Source organism: Acomys minous, assembly GCF_964271855.1.
Source record: "Acomys minous genome assembly, chromosome: 19".
In the NCBI taxonomy this organism is placed as follows: Eukaryota; Metazoa; Chordata; class Mammalia; order Rodentia; family Muridae; genus Acomys; species Acomys minous.
Window position 1 is genome coordinate 10,788,558 of NC_140499.1, and position 20,182 is coordinate 10,808,739.

The window sequence follows — 20,182 nt, forward strand, 5'->3', positions numbered from 1 at the left end:
TATTGGGAATCCATCCATCTCCTTTTGCTTCTAAGGAGCCTCATCATTTAGTAGAGTTTAGTCACTCCAAATCACTGGTTGTTTGCTAGTTCTACCAATTCTGTGTTTATTATGTCTTCTTTCATTCAGTTGACTCCTTCTATGAAACTTCAAGCCCAAGCTTCCTTATGGAGTTGTCAAGAATGTTGTTTAATTGAAGCTACAAAGTCTCTTTTGAGCGTCCCTGTCATGGCCAGAGCTGGGATGCGGAAGTGGATGACAGTACTTATCACCGACAAGCAGACAACTAATTATTATACACTGATCTATAATACTGTGAAGTGAAAGGGCCTCATGGTTTGGTTTGTTTACCTATGGTGAAAGATGAAATCCTTGAATTCTAACCATTGAAAGGAAAAGAGGGCCAGCAAAATGTCTCAGAGGGTAAAAGCGGTTTACACAAGCCTAACAACTGAGCGGTATCACCGGAAGTTCAAGAAAGTTGTATGATATACATCCTTTCCTGGGTAAACTCATACTACACACACAGACACACAGACACACAAACACACATAGACAGGCACAGATACACAAACATACACAGACAGACACGCCCATACACAGAAACACACACACACACACACACACACACACACTAATGAAAACATATATATTAGAAAGAAGAGCAAGGAAGAATGACACTGCGTCCAGATACCCACGGTGCTTGAAGGAGGGGGATGAATGACTAAAGACTGTGCCTTATACGTGAAACAAACGTAATAAGTTGTATGAGAACAAACATCAAAAAGGGTAGCATGTGACTACGTGAGAGTAAAGCCCAAGGCGCAGTAGGAACCCCAAGGTGCTCAATGCTAGAAACATGGGGTGGGAACAATATGCAATCAAAAACTCTGTACTGCCAATGGCATAGGGACAGACTAGCCTGTCCGGACTCCCTTCATGACATCATGTGCCCATTACTTAAGATGGGACTGCACGATTTAATCTTTGCCCAATTAGTCTTGTAGGTTAGTCTTGTGTCGCCTCTGTCCCACTTCTCTGTTGGAGCTGACATTTAGACTTGTTTTGGTCCAACTTGCCACACCCCTATAATTCTCCTTTTAAACAGGAACATTGTTATTCAGCGCTGCCAAAGTTAGACATCAGCTGCTCACAGCTGAGAGTGTGATTTGTGTGTCTGAGGAGACTTTGAACTCTAAATTTCAGAACAGCATCTGAACTGTGAAGAGTTTGAGGGACTCTCAAAACTGAGAGTCAAGCTAAATCCTTCCTCCTTTAGGTTACTGCTGTTATGCATCCTTTCACAACAGTCAGGAAAGTAATGAATACAATGATCCTTTGGTACCTTGGAGTTTACACATCACGCAGCAGCACCCATAGGTCAATGAGGCTTATAAAATAAGATGACTAATTTTTAATTGCTCCACAGACATTTTAAAGGTGATTATGTAGGGGAGGGACTGGGGTCCCATTCAAATGGTATTTACATAAAAACATGGGAGCTACTGTGAATCCTATCTTTTTCAGAATACATATAAAACCACATATGAAAGTCCAGACCACTACCACCACAGAACTTCATGGCTTTACATCAGGTGTACCTCACCCCCTTTGTTCCTTCTGACCATGGGGAGATGAACTAGAGGTAATGACATACCCACCCATTGTCCACCACCATCCCCTTTTAAAAGCTGAATTTGCACAATAGCTATTTGAAAGGCCTGTCACTGCTTCTGTGTCGCCTCTGTCACACTTCTCTGTGGGAGCTGACATTTTGCTGATACTTCATCAGGCTGGGCTGCCTGCTGAGAACCAGATTGTAAAGGGGAACGCATCTCACTGCAGGAAAGGATGAGAAATGTATTATTTAAATACAATTTATTTTACAGCAACTTTAAAAAATCAGATCTGCAATCGCTGTGGAGGAAAAAGCATTTGGTTGCATCTGACATCTTTGCATTTGCTGACTCTTAAGACATTGATTTGCTCTGAAATGTTTTTCTTCATCTGGTTGTTTTGTTTTCTTTCATACTTCTTTTTTTCTTCTAATTAAATACCTATACTTTTTTTCTTTATATAAAGTTTTTTTGGTAAAGGTGTATAGTAAAATGCCTGCCCTGGTTGGGATGGGTTGAGGCAGAAATCCTTGGAAAACATCTCAGAAGTTTGTTTGGTTTCTTTTTTTTCCTAAGGAACAAAAGATACCTCTAAATAAGAATTCTACATGAATTCTAGAATAAAAGCCTAAAGAGGCTGCTTATACATAAAACAACACTTTCTAGTTTGCATTTTTGAATCTTGAATTAATTCAGCCAAGTAATTGTTTTTTCAAGTGTTCCCATTAATTCCTTAAGAATTCCACAATGTGTTTTTAACACCTCTATCCTAACTCTGCCCAGAAGTTCTTCCTGATCTACCCAGACATCCCTACTTCACCAACCATTTGCCCTCTTTTGTTTTAAAAAGAAGTAGACCAGACAAATGACAAGTTAATTGTTGCTAGAAACTATTCGTTGATTATTTTGACCAAAAAGGTCAAACTGGTTGTCGGTTTAGAAACAGCCCCTGAAAAGCACTGTTGGAAGGCAAGTGAAAGTGGGAATGAGCTGGTGGGTGTGGACAATGTGATGTTCATTGCAGTGCTGACCTCGAGGATACTACCTTAGATCAGCCAATTGCTAAATGTCAGGAGATTTTTAAGAGCCGTTTGACATCGCACTGGTGTTTGGAATCCTCACAGTGGGAGCACCGCAAGCTTTACAACATGAGTCTCTTGTATTTCATTCATCCAGTTAATAATGTTTACCAGCTTCTCACTGATAGAGGATTAAGCCAGTGGCCAGGATGGCTTTCCTGGACCTTCATCCAATGATCCAAAAGCATGAATGCATTTGGGACGAGCATATTTCTTATGACATCCCTCCCTCTTTTCTCTCTGACATCTTTCAATACTAATTTGTTTTATCTTATAAGACATGACATTTTAAGGGGTGATCTAAGATGGTAGCACCGATCATACAGTGTGTCTGATCAGCAATGACTGCTCAGTGACCAAAGGACCAAACTGAAAGGCACAAAACACCAGTCAGTGCTGGTGTTTCCCAGGTAAAAGGGGGCTAAATAGTGTGGAGCACAGGTGAATCTGGCCTCTGGTCACCTGGCTAATAGACAGAAAGGCCCCTGGGTCCACATATGCATGCAGTCTCCAGTGTCTAGGCACACACTGGGGCACAACACACAGTTCTCAGTGTCCCAGGCTGATCTCTGGGCCACAAAACACCAGTGTGTGGGTCTCCCTTCTGAGTTGAGACACCATGGTATGGATCATAAGTATATCTGGACACAGATCTCCTGGCTGATCCACAGAAAAGTTTCAGAGGGTACCACAGGCACAGGTGCATGGTTTCCAGCGGCTTGTCACACGTCAGATGGAACTATGTGCCACAAAACACCAGTGTCTGGGTCTTCCAGAACAGACCAGAGGAGACTTCACTGTGTGGAATAAAAGTGAATCTGACCTCAGGTCACCCATCCAACCCATTAAAAGTTCCTGGGTCCATGCAAGTTTAGGCTTGGTCTCCAGAATCTAGCCACATGCCTGCCTGCACATAGCACCTGTGTCTCAGACTGACCTATGGGCCACAATACACCAGTATCTGGGTCTCAGCCCAGAGAAGAGCCCACTGTGTGGAACACAAATGAATCTGACCTCAGGTAATCTAGCTAATCTACGGAAAGTTCCGGGGTCTACCCAGGCACAGTCACCATCTCAGCATTTAGCCCTGTACACTATAACACAACAGACACACAAGAAAATGACCTCAAATCTTTTCTAATGAAAATGATAACAGAGGAAATGATTAAAATGTAAAAAAAATACAAGAAGATACAGTTAAACAGATTGAGGCCATTAGAGACACCATGACAAAGGCGTATAGAGAGGAAAGGAATAAATCACTGGATAACATTCAGAAAATGCAATCAGGTGAAGGAAATCAATAAATAAAACAGTTCAATACCTGAAGATGAAAATGGATACAATAACAAAAGAACACAAGAAAGAACACAAAGAAAAAATAGGAATTACAGAGGTAAGCATTATGAGCAGAATACAAGAGATGGAGAAAATAATCTCATGTGTAGAAGATACAATGGAAGAATTTGATGCAACCATCAATGCAAATGATAAATATAAAGAATTTCTGACACAAAGCATCCAAGAAATCAAGGACACCATGAAAAAATGAAACCTAAGAATAATAGGAATTTAAGAAAGAGAAGGTGCCCAGATCAAAGGCCCAGAAAATATTTTCAACAATTTGAATAAAGAGATGTCTATACATGTACAAGAGCTCTACAGAACACCAAATACAGTAGCGCAGAAAAGAAAATTCTCCTGTCACATAATAATCAAAATATAAAATGTACTGGAAAAAAGGAAGAATTTCAAAGCTGCAATGAAAAAATCCAAGTAATATAAAATGGCAAACCTATCAGATTCAAACATGACTTTTCAGCAAAGACTATAAAATCCAGAAGGGGCTGGGCAGATGTCTTGTAAACCCAAAGATAACACAGATGCCAGTCCACACTTCTATATCCAGCAAACCTTTCAATAACCGTAGATGGAGAAAACAAGATAGTCTAGCACAAAAGCGAATTTAAACACTACCTATCTACAAGTCCAACACTACAGAAAATACTAGTAGGAAAACTTCAGCCTAAGGAGGCTAATAACACCCAGGAAAACACAGGAATTAGATAACTTCACTTTAGCAAAACAAAAATTAGAGAAGTACACAAATACACTAGCAAAACCAATATCAACATAAAAGGCTCCAACTGTCACTGGTCATTAATCTCTTTCAACATCAATGGTCTCAATACTCCAATAAAAAGACACAGACTAACAAAATGGATGTGTAAACATGACACAACATTCTGCTGAATACAAGAAACATATCTCAGCCATGAAGATAGACTTTACCTGAGAGTACAAGGCTGAAAGAAGGTATTCCAAGCAAAGGAACACAAGAAGCAAGCTGGAGCAGCCATTCTAATATTGAATAAAATACACTTTCAACTAAAATACATCAAAAGAGATGAAGAAGGCACTTCATACTCAAAAAAAAGAGAACATTCAAACAAGATGGCATCTTAATTCTGAACATCTACTCCCCAAATACAAGGGCACCCATATTTGTAAAAGAAATATTAATAAAGCTTAAACTACACATTGATCCCCATACATTAATAGTTGGAAACTTCAACACCACACACTCACCAAATGATAGGTCAACAAAACAGAAGCTAAACAGAGAAATAATGATACAACATGTCATGAATCAAATGGACCTAACAAATATCTGCAGAAAATTTTATCAAACACAAAAGATCATACCTTCTTCTCAGCACCTCATGGAACCTTACCCAAAATTGACCATATAGTCAGTCACAAAGCAAGCCTCAACATATATAAGAAGATTAAAATAATAACTTGTATCTTATAAGGCCACCATGGAGTAAAGCTTGACCTCAACAACAACAGAAATAATATAAATAATAAATGCCTAAATACAAACAGGAACTGAACAACTCTCTACTTAATGACAACTGGGTCAGGAAAGAACTAAAGTAAGAAATTAGGGATTTATAAAACTTCAATGAAAATGAAGGAACAACACATCCAAAACATGTGGGGCACAAAGAAAGCAGTGCTAAGAGGAAAATTAATAGCACTAAGTGCCTTCATAAAGAGATTGGAAACATCTCATACAAGTAAGGTAATGGCATGCCTGGAAGCCCTAGAAGAAGAAGGAAGAGGAGGAGGAAGAGAAGAAGAAGAGGAAGAGGAAGAGGAAGGAGGAGGAGAAGAAGAAATACACAAGAGGAGTATATAGTTGGAAATAATCAAACTCAGGGCTGAAATCAATAAATTGGAAACAATGAGAACAATTCAAAGAATTAATGAAACCAAGAGCTGGTTCTTGGAGAAAATCAACAAGATAGACAAACCCTTATCCAAACTAACTAAAAGGAAGAGAGATGCTATCCAAATCAACAAAATCAGAAATGGAAAGGGAGATATGACAACAGACATTGAGGAAATCCATAGTCATTAGGTCTAACTTGAAAAGCCTGGTCATAACACAACTGGAAATCTAAATGCAATGGGCATTTTCATGATAGAGTCCACTTACCAAATTTGAATCAAGGTCAGGTAACAAATTAAGTAATCTTATATCTCCTATGAAAATAGAAGCAGTCATCAAAAGTCTCCCAATGGAAAACAGGCCAAGGCCAGATGATTTGAGTGCATAAATCTACCAGACATTCAAAGAAGAGCTAATACCAATACTCTTCAAAGTATTCCACAAAACAGAAATGGAAGGAACATTACCAAACTCATTCTATGAGGCCAGTCACCTTAATACCTAAACCACACAAATACCCATCAAAGAAAGAGAATTTCAGACCAAGTTTTGTTATGAGCATTAATGCAAAAATACACAATAAAATACATGCAATTTGAATCCAAGAACACATCAAAATATCATCCACCATGAGCAACTAATCTTCATCCCAGGAATGCATGGGTGGTTCAATACATGGAAATTCATCAATGTAATCTGCCATATAAACAAACTGAAAGAAAAAAACCACATAATTATTTCCTTAGATGCCAAAAAGCATTTGACAAAAGGCAACACCCATTCAAGTTAAAAGTCTTAAAGAGACCAGGGATACAAAGCACATACCTAAACATAGTAAAAGCAACATAGTAAAGGCAATATACAGCAAGCCTATAGCCAACATCAAATTAAGTGGAGAGAATCTCAAAGCAATTACAGTAAAATTAGGGACTGAACAAGGCTGCCCCTTTCTCCATTTCTCTTCAATATAGTATTTGAAGTCCTAGCTAAAGCAATAAGACAACAAAAGGAAATCAAGGGAATCCACATCAGAAAGGAAGAAGTCAAAGTATTGCTATTTTCAGATGATGTGATAGTATATATAAGTCACCCCCAAAATTCCACCAAAGAACTCCTCTGGATGATAAATACCCTCAGCAAAGTGGCTGGATATAAGGCTAATTTTTAAAAAAAAATCAGTAGCTCGCCTCTATACAAATGGGCTGAGAAAGAAATTACGGAAACTACACCCTTCATAATAGTCACAAATAATATAAAGTATTTTGGTGTAATTCTAATCAAGCAAGTGAAAGACTTGCATGAAAAGAACTTCATTTCTAAAGAATAAATTGAAGAAGATATCAAAAGACAGAAAGATTTTCCATGCTCATAGATCATTAGGATGAACATAGCAAAAACAGTCATAATACCAAAAGCAATCTACAAAATTAATGCAATCTCTATAAAAATGCCTTGACAATTCTTATAGACTTTGAAAGATCAAGTCTCAACTTCACATGGAAAAGCAAAAAACCCAGAATAGCTAAAACAACCTGTACAAGAAAAGATCTTCAGGAGAAATCTCCACCCCAGATCTCAAGCTATACTGTAGAGCAACAGTAATAAAAACAGCATGGGACTGGTGTAGAAATAGACTGGTTGATCAGTGGAATCATATAAAAGACCCAGAAATAAACCCATACACCTAAGGACATTTTGTTTTTGACAAAGAAGCCAAAACCACAATGAAAAAAGATAAGATCTTCAACAAATGATGCCAGTCTAACTGGATGTCTACATGTAAAAAATGCAAATAAATCCATATTTATCACCCTACATGAAACTAAAATCCAAGTGGATTAAAGATGTCAACATAAAATCAGACACACTAAACCTGTTAGAAGAAAAAGTAGGGAAGAGCCTTGAACTCATTAGTACAGGAGACAACTTTCTGAACAAAACCACCAATAACTCAGGCTTTAAGATGTACAATAATAAATGAGACCTCATGAAACTGAAAAGCTTCTGTAAGGCAAAGGACACTATTAACAGAACAAAATGACAGCGTCCAGACTTTGAAAAGATCTTTACCAACCCTACATCCAACATTTGGGGCTAATATCCAAAATATATAAAGAACTCAAGAAATTAAATACCATCACACCAAATTATCCAATTGAAAAAAAATGGAGTACAAAGCTGAACAGAGAATTCTCAACAGAGGAATCTCAAATGGCTGAGAAACACTTAAAGAAATGCTTAATGTCCTTAGTCATCATGGAAATGCAAACCAAAACAACTCTGAGATTCCATCTTACACCCATCAGAATGCCTAAGATCAGAATCTCAGGTGACAGGACATGCTGGTGAGGATGTGGAGCAATAGGAACATTCCTCCACTGCTAGTGGGAGTGCAAACTTGCACATCCACTTTGGAAATCAATCTGGTGCTTTCTCAGAACATGGGGAATAGTGCTTCCTCAGGACCCAGCTATACTACTCCTGGGCACATATCCAAAAGATGCTCCACCGTACAAGGACATTTACTCAATTATGTTCATAGTAGCTTTATTCATAATAGCTAGAACCTGGAAATAACCTAGATATCCCTGACCTGAAGAATGGATAAAGAAACTGTAGTACATTTATACAACGGACGGACTTACTCAGCTATTTAAAACAAGGCAATCTTGAAATTTGCAGGCAAATGGATGAAACTAGAAAATATTATCCTGAATGAGGTAACCCAGACTCTGAAAGACATGCATGGTATATACTCACTTATATGTGGATATTTGCCCAACATAGATGTCCTCTGAGAGACTCTACCCAGCAGAGGACTGGGACAAGTACTGTAACTTGCAGTGGGATCAGGGTGCAGCACTAAGAGTTGTATGGAAGATTTGGGGCATGGAAGGGCCAGGATGGTTCAGGAACTCCACAGGAAGCCCATCAAGGCTGGTGGATTTTGACCCAGGGATGCCCGCACAAAACTGAACCACCAGGCAAGGACAATGCAGGCAGAGAACCTAGACCCCCTGTTCAAGTGTAGCTGACGGACAGCTCATTCTCCTTGTGGGGGGAGGTGGACTGCCTCTGACAGGAACTCTGGTGCCCATTTGAATCCTTCCCCTTTGAGGGCAGTGTTTTGGGCACACAAAGGAAGGGGATTCAGGCTATCCTGATGAGAGCTGATAGGCTGAGGTCAGATGGTGGGGGCAGAGCCCCCCCCCAGTCAGAGTCTAGGGTAGGGGAATAGAGTAAAAGAGGGAAGGAGGGTGAGAATGGGAAGGTACTAGCGAGGGGATAAGAATCACAATGTGATGTGAATACATTATAATAAATAAAAATTAAAAAAAGAGAAAACAAACCCCGGCACATGGTAGATATTTGAGATACAGCAACCAAATTATTAATGGGCCGAAAATGGGATTTCTAAAGAAAAGGAAGTAAGGCAGTTAAAGGCAGTATTACAAGTTTTTCAATGGCCTTTGCTTGTTTGAGTTTTGGTTGTGTATTGATGGACTAAGCTCAATATGCTTAGCAGGACAAAAGGGGAGGAGTCTCAAATACAAAGAACAATAACTAAAGCAAGATGAAAGGAAAAAAGTTTGTTCTGATGGAAGTACTGGGAAATGACGTGTTGCTTTAATAACAGGTAATTATCATGCATAGAGATTTAGTCAAAGATTGGTAGAAAATTATGGTATTCCTTACCATGGCTAAAGGAAAATAAGTTAAGTAATAAATGTAGAAAATCTACAACTAGGTAAGAGAGAAAAATATTCATCTTTAGTCTTACCATGGACATGGCCACAGCTCCTGTCAGTGAGCTCTGCCTTCCTACTATATGTTCACACACACAAATAGGGAGAATTACAATGGTTACTCATTTTTCTGTCCATGGTCATGTCAAGTCCCCAGACATTACACAGTCATGCAAATCATGGACCCCAACATGGTCAGAGCGACCACAGCTGTGTTCTATCATTGTGGTAATAAATCCCCAGTAGGCAGCTCATCTTTGCTTTGTGTTTTGGCTCAGGAAATAGTGGTCTGATAAACAGAAACCTGGGATAACTTCTTTGATTATTCAGTGGCGTGCTTGACATGCTGTCTAGAAATAAATACTAAAATAAATACTCCATAAGACCCCAATATGCACATGTGTGTGCACATGCACACACACACATTCACACACCAAACAAATTCACCACAATCCAGAGAATTGTCTAATATTGAAATAAAATCTTCATAAAAATTTTTACCAAACAGGTGTACTTATACTTTCCAGAAACTAGGGTTTATATAAGGCAATATATTTCAAAATATATTTGGGGAGATAGTTTAACTGGTATACACAACCTTAGTTTGAATCCCCAGAATCTATGCTCTAAACATGTAATCTATACTATGCCACTAAGCCTTCAGGAACATTATGGAAAAGGGTATAAATAACAGAAGAATTAAGAGACAGGGAGAAATCAGGCCCATATAGCAACCAGCTTTGGATAAGAAGGATTTCACAGGACTGTCCCACTTGCTGCTGTACTATTAACAACTAACAGACCCTAGGTGAGTGAAGGCAAAGTATTCAGTTATACACCCCGTGGTGAGCCTACCAGTCTCTAACTGACCATTTCCAATCTGTGGTCATACAGATGGCCTGAGTTAAACTCCATGATAAACAAAACAAAAACTATTCTTTTTTTCAAGCAAAGTGGTGCATATATATAATTCTAATGATGGTGGTAGTGGGGGCAGTGTTTGGAAAGTTACTGGCCAGCCAACCCAGCTGAAGCAATGGGTTCAGTGAGAGCTCCTGCATCAGAAAATACAGTGGAGGGTAACTAAGCAACACACCTGGCTCCCTTTACGTGAAAGCACACAGAACATGAGCACACAGAGGCACACGTTCACACATTTTACCACACATATGGACCCAAAGAAATGAGGATTGAGTCTATCCTTGTTACAGAAACATTTACCTCGGTGGTCTATAAGTGTTTTACAGCTCATTAGGTAAAGTAACATGATTTTAAAATTCCACAAGCACCATGACAGAATATTTAAAGAAATGCCATGTGTTTTTCTTCAAGCCTTTAACAATGCTATGCACTCTTTGTTACACGTGTGTGAAGCATCGTCGTGAAGTCTCTCACTTAGCCCATCCACTTACTGATTATAGTGACTATATAATTTGTGTTTGTGGGTCTCAGTGTAAAATCCCACTGTGCTTGTGAGTGAGGGGATGTTTGTCTCTTCAATTTAACACATGGATTATAACCTACGTAATACAATTTAAGTCAGTATTGCTTACTGTCTGACACATCTTAAGGGCATCATGAAGCCTTTTCTTTCTTTCTTTTTTTTTTTAGAGTAATGAATGTTTTTTTTTTAATACATTTTTATTAATTTATACATATTACATCTCAGTTGTTAGCCCATCCCATGTATCCTCCCATTCCTCCCTTCCTCCCACTTCCCCCCTACTCCCCTCCCCTCCCCTAAGTCTGTGTCTGAGGGGGACCTTTTCTACAGTTGAAATCCTAGCATGAAAGGATTGTTAGGCAATTATTAAAGCTAGTGTTTGGAAGACTGAAGAGCTTGGCTTTCTCTATAGTTGTTCAACTATCTATTTATATCACCTGGCAAGTATAAGAATATGTACTTTATTACACTATCCTTAACAATTATTCCATGAAGGTTGAGTTAGACAAGGAGAAATGCCACTTCACTATGGAAACAGCAAATAAGAAGTAGCTACATTTTGAATATGTAAATCCTTACCTTTAAGTCCCTGCCCCACACCTCACCTTTTCCCTAAAGCAAAAAGTATGTTAAGGTGTTTGCCTGTTCCTCTGGCAAACTTCTGCACTATGGAAATGGTTGTCAACAGTGCTAGGATGACAGTCCTGAAATAAAAACTATCTCATTATAGCTGAAACTTGTCAGGCAAAGACCTGGTCCTGTCACTTTTGTTTGAGGGCTATCCTAGGGGGCATCAGTATATTCCCAAAATGATTAGATGATTAGCCTGGTCTAAATACCATCCTCAGGGAGCTTGTTTCTGCTTACTTGTTGGCTTGCAGAAAGTCTAAGCCTGGAATGCTAATTCAGGTCACCATGACTATTCATGAAACAATGGGCAGTCAAAAACAACAGATTCCTGCTTAACCTTATGCAAAATAATGTCCATCCCATCGCTTTACAGAAGCTCTCAGGCCACTGTACTTCACTGTGGGCACAGCAGAGAGTGTGATACAAGCAGGATGAGCATGTGGCTTCAAGAACACCAATAACTGCAGGGGACAAGGTGGGTATTCGGCTACCAGCTTTCTCTATAACTTCAAATTTAGCTAATCATTTTTTAAAAACACTCTTCAGTCTGCTGTTATTCCTGTAAAAGTGGTAATTCTAATCCGGAACCTTTTAAAGTACCTTTTGGAAGGATGGGGAATGTTGTGGTATGTGACACTGGTTTTCACAATGGCAGCAACTATACCTCCTGACCTTCAGGTCTTTGGCAATGACATTTTGCTGCTCTTCTAAATAGGAAGTGGAAACACTTTTCTCTTCCCCACCAAATCTGGCTTGCCTTGAGATGTGTCATGAACGGCAGAAAGATAATGATAACATGTGTCTTCTGAGACTAGGTGTTGGTCCACCTTTGTTGATTTGGGAGTCTGCTTGGAATAACAGGCTGACACTGCTGTGCTGTGGAGCTGGGGCCAATCTTGAGGCACAGCGCATAGGAACAGACAGCTTGGCTGATGCTCATCCGAGGCCAGTCTGTCCTGAAAAGGCTTCCTTATTGAAATAGGTATATGAGTGACAGCCCTCAGAGCAGTGACATACAGTAGAGAAAACAACAAGAAATCATGTAAAGGCACCAAATACTGGGGCAACCGTTTCAACAAGTTAGTCGTCCAACAACCTCTGGCAGTATACTGAGCAGGAGCCGAGGAAAACAAAGCATTTATATAGCTAGCAACTTGTTGACTTTATTCTTCATCCGATCCGGTTTTATTACTTATGCATGGCACAGGACTTTCCTGTGTAAGCAGGAACACAGTCACAGCTTCCAGACTTTCTGTTGCAGTGACCTCCATTTTCACGGAGTCCAAAGCAGAACTGACATTCTGGTCCCCAGAGGCCATCAGGGCTGGCTTATAAAATAAACACAAAAAGAAAGATGATTTCAGATTTTACTTTCACTGTTGCCTAAGTGAGCTGGCAAATTGTGTGTGTGTTGTGTGTGTGTGTGTGTGTTGTGTGTGTGTGTTGTGTGTGTGTGTTGTGTGCGTTGTGTGCTGCTGCAAAGAAAGAAATGTTCAACAGCCTTTGAGGGATTTATACACTTCCAAAAGCATTCCCTGAAGAAATTGGCATGATGCTGTGTCTGTCACTTTGGAAACACGGATATAGTAGCCCCCCTTTTTTTTCACTTATTTTTTCCTTTTGCTGAAAATGTGTGGATTTTTTTTACAGGCAGTAACAATGGAAGCCATTTTGATATACCTTTGGAGGCACTTGTACTGAACAAACATGAAAATGAGGGGTAACTTCTAAAAGAGAATCTCAGAAGGTTGCCTCCAAGAGTCTGCCTCACTTCTACTCTCCTCATCCTCGGTTTGCCTCTTCCTCTAGGACAGTGTCGTAAAGGACGAGCCTTGTGGCTTGTGTTCTTTATGGGCATGTAACATGTCTAAAGACGCTAAATAGACACTGATGCTGTCCTGGTGCATTTCCTTTGAACTACTGATGGAAAAGAACAAGCAGCAGACACTCCTGGCCTATGGACTCTTTCCAGGTAGAATATGGACCACTCTCCAAACCCCTGCCACTAGAAACCCTATAGAAAGTATCCTCTGAACAGAGAGAAAAGAGCAAAACTTCCCTTAAACACTCAGCAACAGGAGAAAGTTACAGTGCACTGTGTATCTATTTTGCTGGGCAGAGTCTGAATAGAAAATTACCACATTTTCTGATTTACAGGATCTGCAGCTGTGTCCTCTGTACCAAGCTGACATAGAATTAAATAATATTTCCATTCACATACACGCATACACATACACAACAGCCAATCATACTTTATCCTCTATTAAAATGAGACTTGAAGAGGTGATGTGGCCGACCCAGCATCATAAAGCTGTAAGCAGCAAAGTTGAAATGTCATCCTATATCTTTCAGTTTTGGAGTCCAGTGCTTCCATCACCATGTGATGCTGTGCCATCCAGAGCCAGCTGAGTTGTTTATCATGGTCTGAGAGTCACACGGTGGTTCCTAACTTCAAAGGTGCCTGCCTTGGATCTATATAAAGCAAGATTTGTTTTTCTTACAATGGTACAGGGGTTGCACAGACTTCTGAAAACGGGCTTAAGGGGCTCACCGGGCAGTTGGGTTCTCCACATTTAGAAATATGCCTGTAACTGAGATCCAAAATACCTAGAACACAAACTTTTACCCAGTACACAGAGGCAGCTTTAAAGTGGATTTTCTCCCTATGTCACAGGTTACGGGAAGAAAGATGCTCTTCTGTTCTTAGATCAGCTAACTGAGGCTGGTGTTGATTGGTTGGGGCTCTGTTCTTCAGTGCCATTGACCCAATCCTTAACTGACCATTCATGGCATGGGGAGAGGCTTCTTTTCTGAAGCTGTGTCTGACCCTGGGAGTAATTGGCCCACCCCAGTGCTTTAGACAGAGACAGAAACCCAGGCCTGATTTTCTTCTTGTGCAGCTCTCAGAAGAGCTCTTTTCGCCTTGATTTCAGTTGCCAATCATGGTGATCTATTCACTTGCTCTAGGCTTACTCACAATTTCATTTTGTGGTTAGACAAAAGTATCAGAATTTGACGAGGTTATCCGATGTAAAAACAGTATGTCTTCTGGAGACTACAATGACCTCTGTATTTTGCTGATTTACATATACTTCCAACTCATTTTCTCTCACAGTGGGGAACTAAGATGCATTTTTCCAATAAAGTATACTCAGCAGCTGCTTTAAGGAAATGTTGTCAGAATAAATTAAATATACCCAAGTGCGTGTACATGGGTATCATACCCTTGTGTGTTGACACCTACAACATGACATCTCCTGGGAACATGAGTAGAAGGCTGACTCAAGGCTTTAAACCCATGGCAGAGATGGAGAGGGTGGCAGGGGACACACCCACTCTTGTGTCATATTAAGCACATTCTCTTAAGATTGGACTTGTGTTTCCTCAAGGTCCTTTCCTCATTACTTAGGAAGTCACAATTCAGCCACTGCAGTGGCCTGTTTGGCTTATTCATATGCTACAGGTCTATCATTGCAGGACAGGATAAAAGTGTTTTTCTACATGACTGCATAAGGGAAGCCAAGGCAAGTTCCAACCCCACTGTCAGGAACCATTTTTTGGAGTCCTTAACAGAAACAGGCCAGAGGACTTATGACCTTGGCTTACAGACTTTCACACAGCCTTGAGGATTTTCTATTAGTTAAGAAAGTTTATTATTAATTCCAGGTCAGGATGTGGAACTTGATGTACTTTGTTGGCCTCAAGATGAAAGAAGTCTAAGCATATAGATAACTAAAGTAATTGGTAGCATTTTTTTTGTTTCAAGAATCCTCTGGTTCACATGGATGAATACTACTGTTAGTCCTCCCAAATACTTGCTTTTTTCTTTCTTTCTTTCTTTCTTTCTTTCTTTCTTTCTTTTTTAATTTAGTTGCTTTATTGAGATTTTCTAGCAAAGGATAAAGAAGTCTACACAGAACATAGGGCCCCTCTGCTCCCTTCCTTTCCTGCCCTCTTGCCCCCACCCCCATAAAGCCACATCCCCAAAAGCAGCCATTGTTTTAGAAGATGAACACTATTGTACTACCGCCTTCCCAAAGTTTCTGACCTTGAGCAACCTGATGTCTTTCCCACTAACTCTTGGCTTTTGAGCAATGCACTTACATTAGTCACAGAATCACAAAAATAGGGTCAGATAGCTTTGTTCATGAAACATGCTTGGCAAATATTGTTATAAGCCCAGCCGAGCACAGGTTCTACTTGCTTTTTTCTTATCTCTTTTGCTATATCTTTTCCTATATCTATTTTATTTCTTAATCCTCACACCTCATATCCAGCTACTGGTCTATTCTGCCCGCTGGCACCAGCACCCGACTGCTTCTGTGAGTGGACTAAACACCGTGGTGTTGCCCATCTAAGCCCAGGATCTTCCTCTGGTTGTAGATGATGTCACGAATTAGCATTAATTTTGATCATTCTATTTGTCATGTGTGCAGTTTTTACTAAAGATCCAAAAATACTGTGACATTTTTTCCTTAATAAGAATACCTAGCACTTAATGAAAAATATGCAAATAATAAAAAATTAACTCCCCCATACACGTTTATGTGTTGATTTAAGAAAAGATTTACTGACTAGTGCCTTTGTTGCAGGAGTGAGGACATATAGGAAGAAGGAAAACATAGAAGTCCTGCCTGCACGGATGCAGGATTCTAGTAAGAGAATGGGCCATCAATATTAAACAGAACAGTAATGGGCAAACACGGTAAATTAGAAGATGAGAAACACTGTAGGGCGACAAAAAGAACCCCAGAAAAGCTGCACAGTACATCCTTAAATGTGGCATGAATGGAATTCAGTGACAAGTGACCAGATGCCCAAAATGTGAACAGGCACTCCTGGAGTCTAGAAGCCAGGGATGGCTCTACTGACAAGCTGTAACACCATTTTCCCATGTTTCACACACAACTACACACATATCTACACATGTTGTTTATTATTGGAGTCATAGCTTTCTGTTTATAGATTTATCTAAAAATTATGTGACATCTAGATGTTTGACAAATGATGGTGCTGGTACCCTTATTTAAACTTTCCACACTAAGAACTGTTAATAAATTTGTTTGGATGATTGATTTTTAGATAGAAAGAGTAAAGTTTTCCATTCTGGAAAAGAGCATGTCCCTGGTTGACGAGTCCATGTTTCCTGGCATAAATCCTTTCCAGATATAATTGTAAGATGTGTGATCTTCTTTCTTTGCTCAGGCTGGCTCAGGCTGGCTCAGGCTGGCAAGGGGACAGGTAAGAGCAGAGGCCAAGAAGACAAGGTTAAATAATTGTATCACCCCTGTGAGTCTCAGTGTCTGCACCTGCAACAGGGGACCAATAAAGCATCCCCACCTCCAAGGACACTGGTGGGAATTATCTAATTAATGACCAAATAATGCTGAACAAAGACTGATCATTATTATTCGAGAAGCACAAAAATCCATCATTGGAGTGCATCTTCCTGGCATCTGTTGCCTTAGTAACCAGGTTTGCAGGTGCAACTACAATTTTTGGCACTGCATTCCCAGGGTGTTCTCCTCCACACAGTGACATTCCAAAGAACAGGCAGCCCCATAGCCCCCACCCACACCCCCGGGACAATCTGTGAGCAGACGGAAGCAAACTGGTCACCTGAAAACCATGTTTGTTCACTTGAAATTGTTTGTGCATAGGCATGATGGTTTTTGGGGCTTTGTTATAAGGAGAGTAAGGACTGCCAACAAAGGAGAGAGAGACAGAGTGAGGGGGGGGAGGGAGAGAGAGGGAGAGAGGAGGGGGGACAGATGTCTTTCAAATCAGGCAATTCATTTGTTTTTTGGCAAGTGGACATGAACAGTGAAGCCTGAATTACTTAAAAGGCCTCAGTGATGCTGTGGGAGAGAGATTGCATCTCAAACATGGTCTGTTGCTGCCTGGACTTAATATTCTCCAAGGACTGCTTTGGCTGCCAGGCCCCTCATCCTCCTGCTGCAGCCTGGAGATGATGGACAAGCATTTATGCGAAGGTTGGCCATTGTCCTCACTCCCCCTCATTATATGGTAATAGGAAATAATTTTACATCTCACAGATGACACAAAGCTTCCATTGTGACAGCGATATTATCTTGCCCGCTTCTGTGGCAAGAGCTGCTTGCCCTGTAGTCTTTATTTCGCCCAGGCCACTGGGTTTTAGAGATGATGCAATCAGAACTGAAATTCGAACTTGGAAACAGCCTTCCCTTGTGTTTAGGACAATATATCACACTTCATACCCTCCTCTGCCTCCTCTGTCCGTCTCTCTACTGAATCCGTAGAACAGCTCAACTCCTTTTCCAAAATGTATCTCTCTGACAATTTCTTTGTTTCCCCATTATCAGTGTTCAAGAGACTCCTCAAACAAGATGTGCTCTCTGGGCTCCTGTGCTCAAAGTAGTCTTTGGTGTGCCTAGACAGTCTTCACTGTTGAATGCTACCTGCAGAAAATGCAATGAGTTGTGGGGGCTTCCCTGGGGACCGCAAGTGACACTAGCAGAGTTCATTCAATGTGGAGGTTATGATGGCTCAAAACAAATCCCAGCTTTAGTTGCCAAGGACAGCGAGAGCAATCTCTAAAGCCAGACAATCAACAAGGCTCTGTGAATGCTTCAAATATGGTTCCAGGTTTGATAACAATTGATTTTTTTGTAGGACCTCCAAATTCCACAAACAGCTTGTGGTCTTGCCTGTTCTAGGCCCTAGAAACAAGTTTGTTCTGTTGATCCTAGAAACAAGTTTGGAGGAAAAAAAAAGAGCCTCTGTGGGTAATCAAGTAACAAACCCTTCTTAGAGTTTGTTAGGAATTCAGATAAAAACATCCAACAGCTCTATATGATGATGTCCTAATTCTTAAGACCTGGAAATGTGACTTTATTTCTGAATACGTTAAATGTGTACTTTCTTAAGACAAAGCTGCATTGAGATAGATGAGTTCCTAACTCAATACTCATAATGGGTTTACAGAATGAGGGCTTTGTCCAGAGGTATGCTTGTGGTAGAAGGCAATATGATGCCACAGAAGGAACTACCTACATGAGGAAATAAGCCTGAAGCAGATCCTTCCATAACGTCTTTAGAGGGACCAGACAACTACCCACACCTTGAAATGGTACACTATCAGACAATGGATTTCTATGTTAAGGCACTCAGTCTGTATTACTTTGTGTGGCTAGAAAAATAATGATGAATTGTAATACTTGAGGTCCTCAGGTCAAGTCAAGTGACATTCATAAGTGGACCCAGAAGAACTTGGCATATGTACTCTTCCTAAACATGGTGACATTCAGAATGATAGCCAGCATTGCCACCACCATCCCCACCATCAGCACTTTCACCGGTACAGCCGCCGTAACCAGCATCACTACCACCATCACAAATAACAAACTTGTTTGCTGGTTTTCTATTAAGTCTTTACTCTTCCAAGTGGGTAAGTGAATTTAAATATGTGACCCTGGTATTCAGATCCTAAGAATGTCAATTTTGTTGCCATAACGTGAGCTTCCTGAACTTTTTGACCAGTTGTTCTGATTTATTTTGCCCAAACATCTGATGCTGTTATATAAATTATTCAAGTTATTACTTCATATTGGCTCTATCTTGCTATGTTTCAGGGCCAACAACAGAGATGATACCATCTTTGTTTCTAGCCTAGTTTTCCTCTCTAGGAATGTCTTAGGAGATAAATGATGTTCTAGAACATATCACCTGTACTTCTAGCATTCAGCTATCAATGGTTCTCTCCATTCCTTGTTTTCCTGCACCTAATATTTTCTCATGATCCAACTCAGTTTACTATGAGGCATTTAGTTGGTCTCTTATTAGTGTGTTCACAATTTATTATGTTTTTTCCAGAGATATTCTTTATATTTTCTCTTTTAAAAAGGTTTATTTATTTATTATTATGTATTAAGTGCTCTGCCTTCATATATACCTGCAGGCCAGAAGAGGGAATCAGAGCACATTATAGATGGTTATGAGCTACCATGAGGTTTCTGGGAATTGAACTCAGGACCTCTGGAAGAGCAGCCAGTGCCCTTAACCTCTCAGCCATCTCTCCAGCCCCGGACATTCTTTTTCTTAAGTATATAGGTCCTATAAGCATCCAACTAAAGGTAAAGTATAAACTATAGAAAGTCATGATACTTTGATACGACTGCAGTATGAACGATAATATCTTCCTAAAATGGGTATGATAAAATCTTAATTCCTTCGGACAATGCTATTTGAAGGTTAGACTTTAGCAACATTATGTCAGGAGGTAGGGCTTTTGTGCATGATATTAGTGCATTAGTAATGAAACCTAAGAATATAGTCGCTTATCCCCACCAAAAAGAAGGATGCAGTGACTGGAAATATCTGTGAACCATAAAGCCACATTATACTTTAGTACCCCTGTAGATTCCTCAGATTCTAGGCATTTCTTTTTA

The 20,182-nt window shown here is 40.0% G+C and overlaps 1 protein-coding gene across 1 annotated transcript in view; it reads right to left on the minus strand.

Annotated features, from left to right (window-relative positions):
• Positions 1 to 20,182, minus strand: part of LOC311589894 (EGF-like and EMI domain-containing protein 1) — a 689,354-nt gene that overhangs the window by 74,365 nt on the left and 594,807 nt on the right. The gene's annotated exons all lie outside the window — the stretch shown is intronic.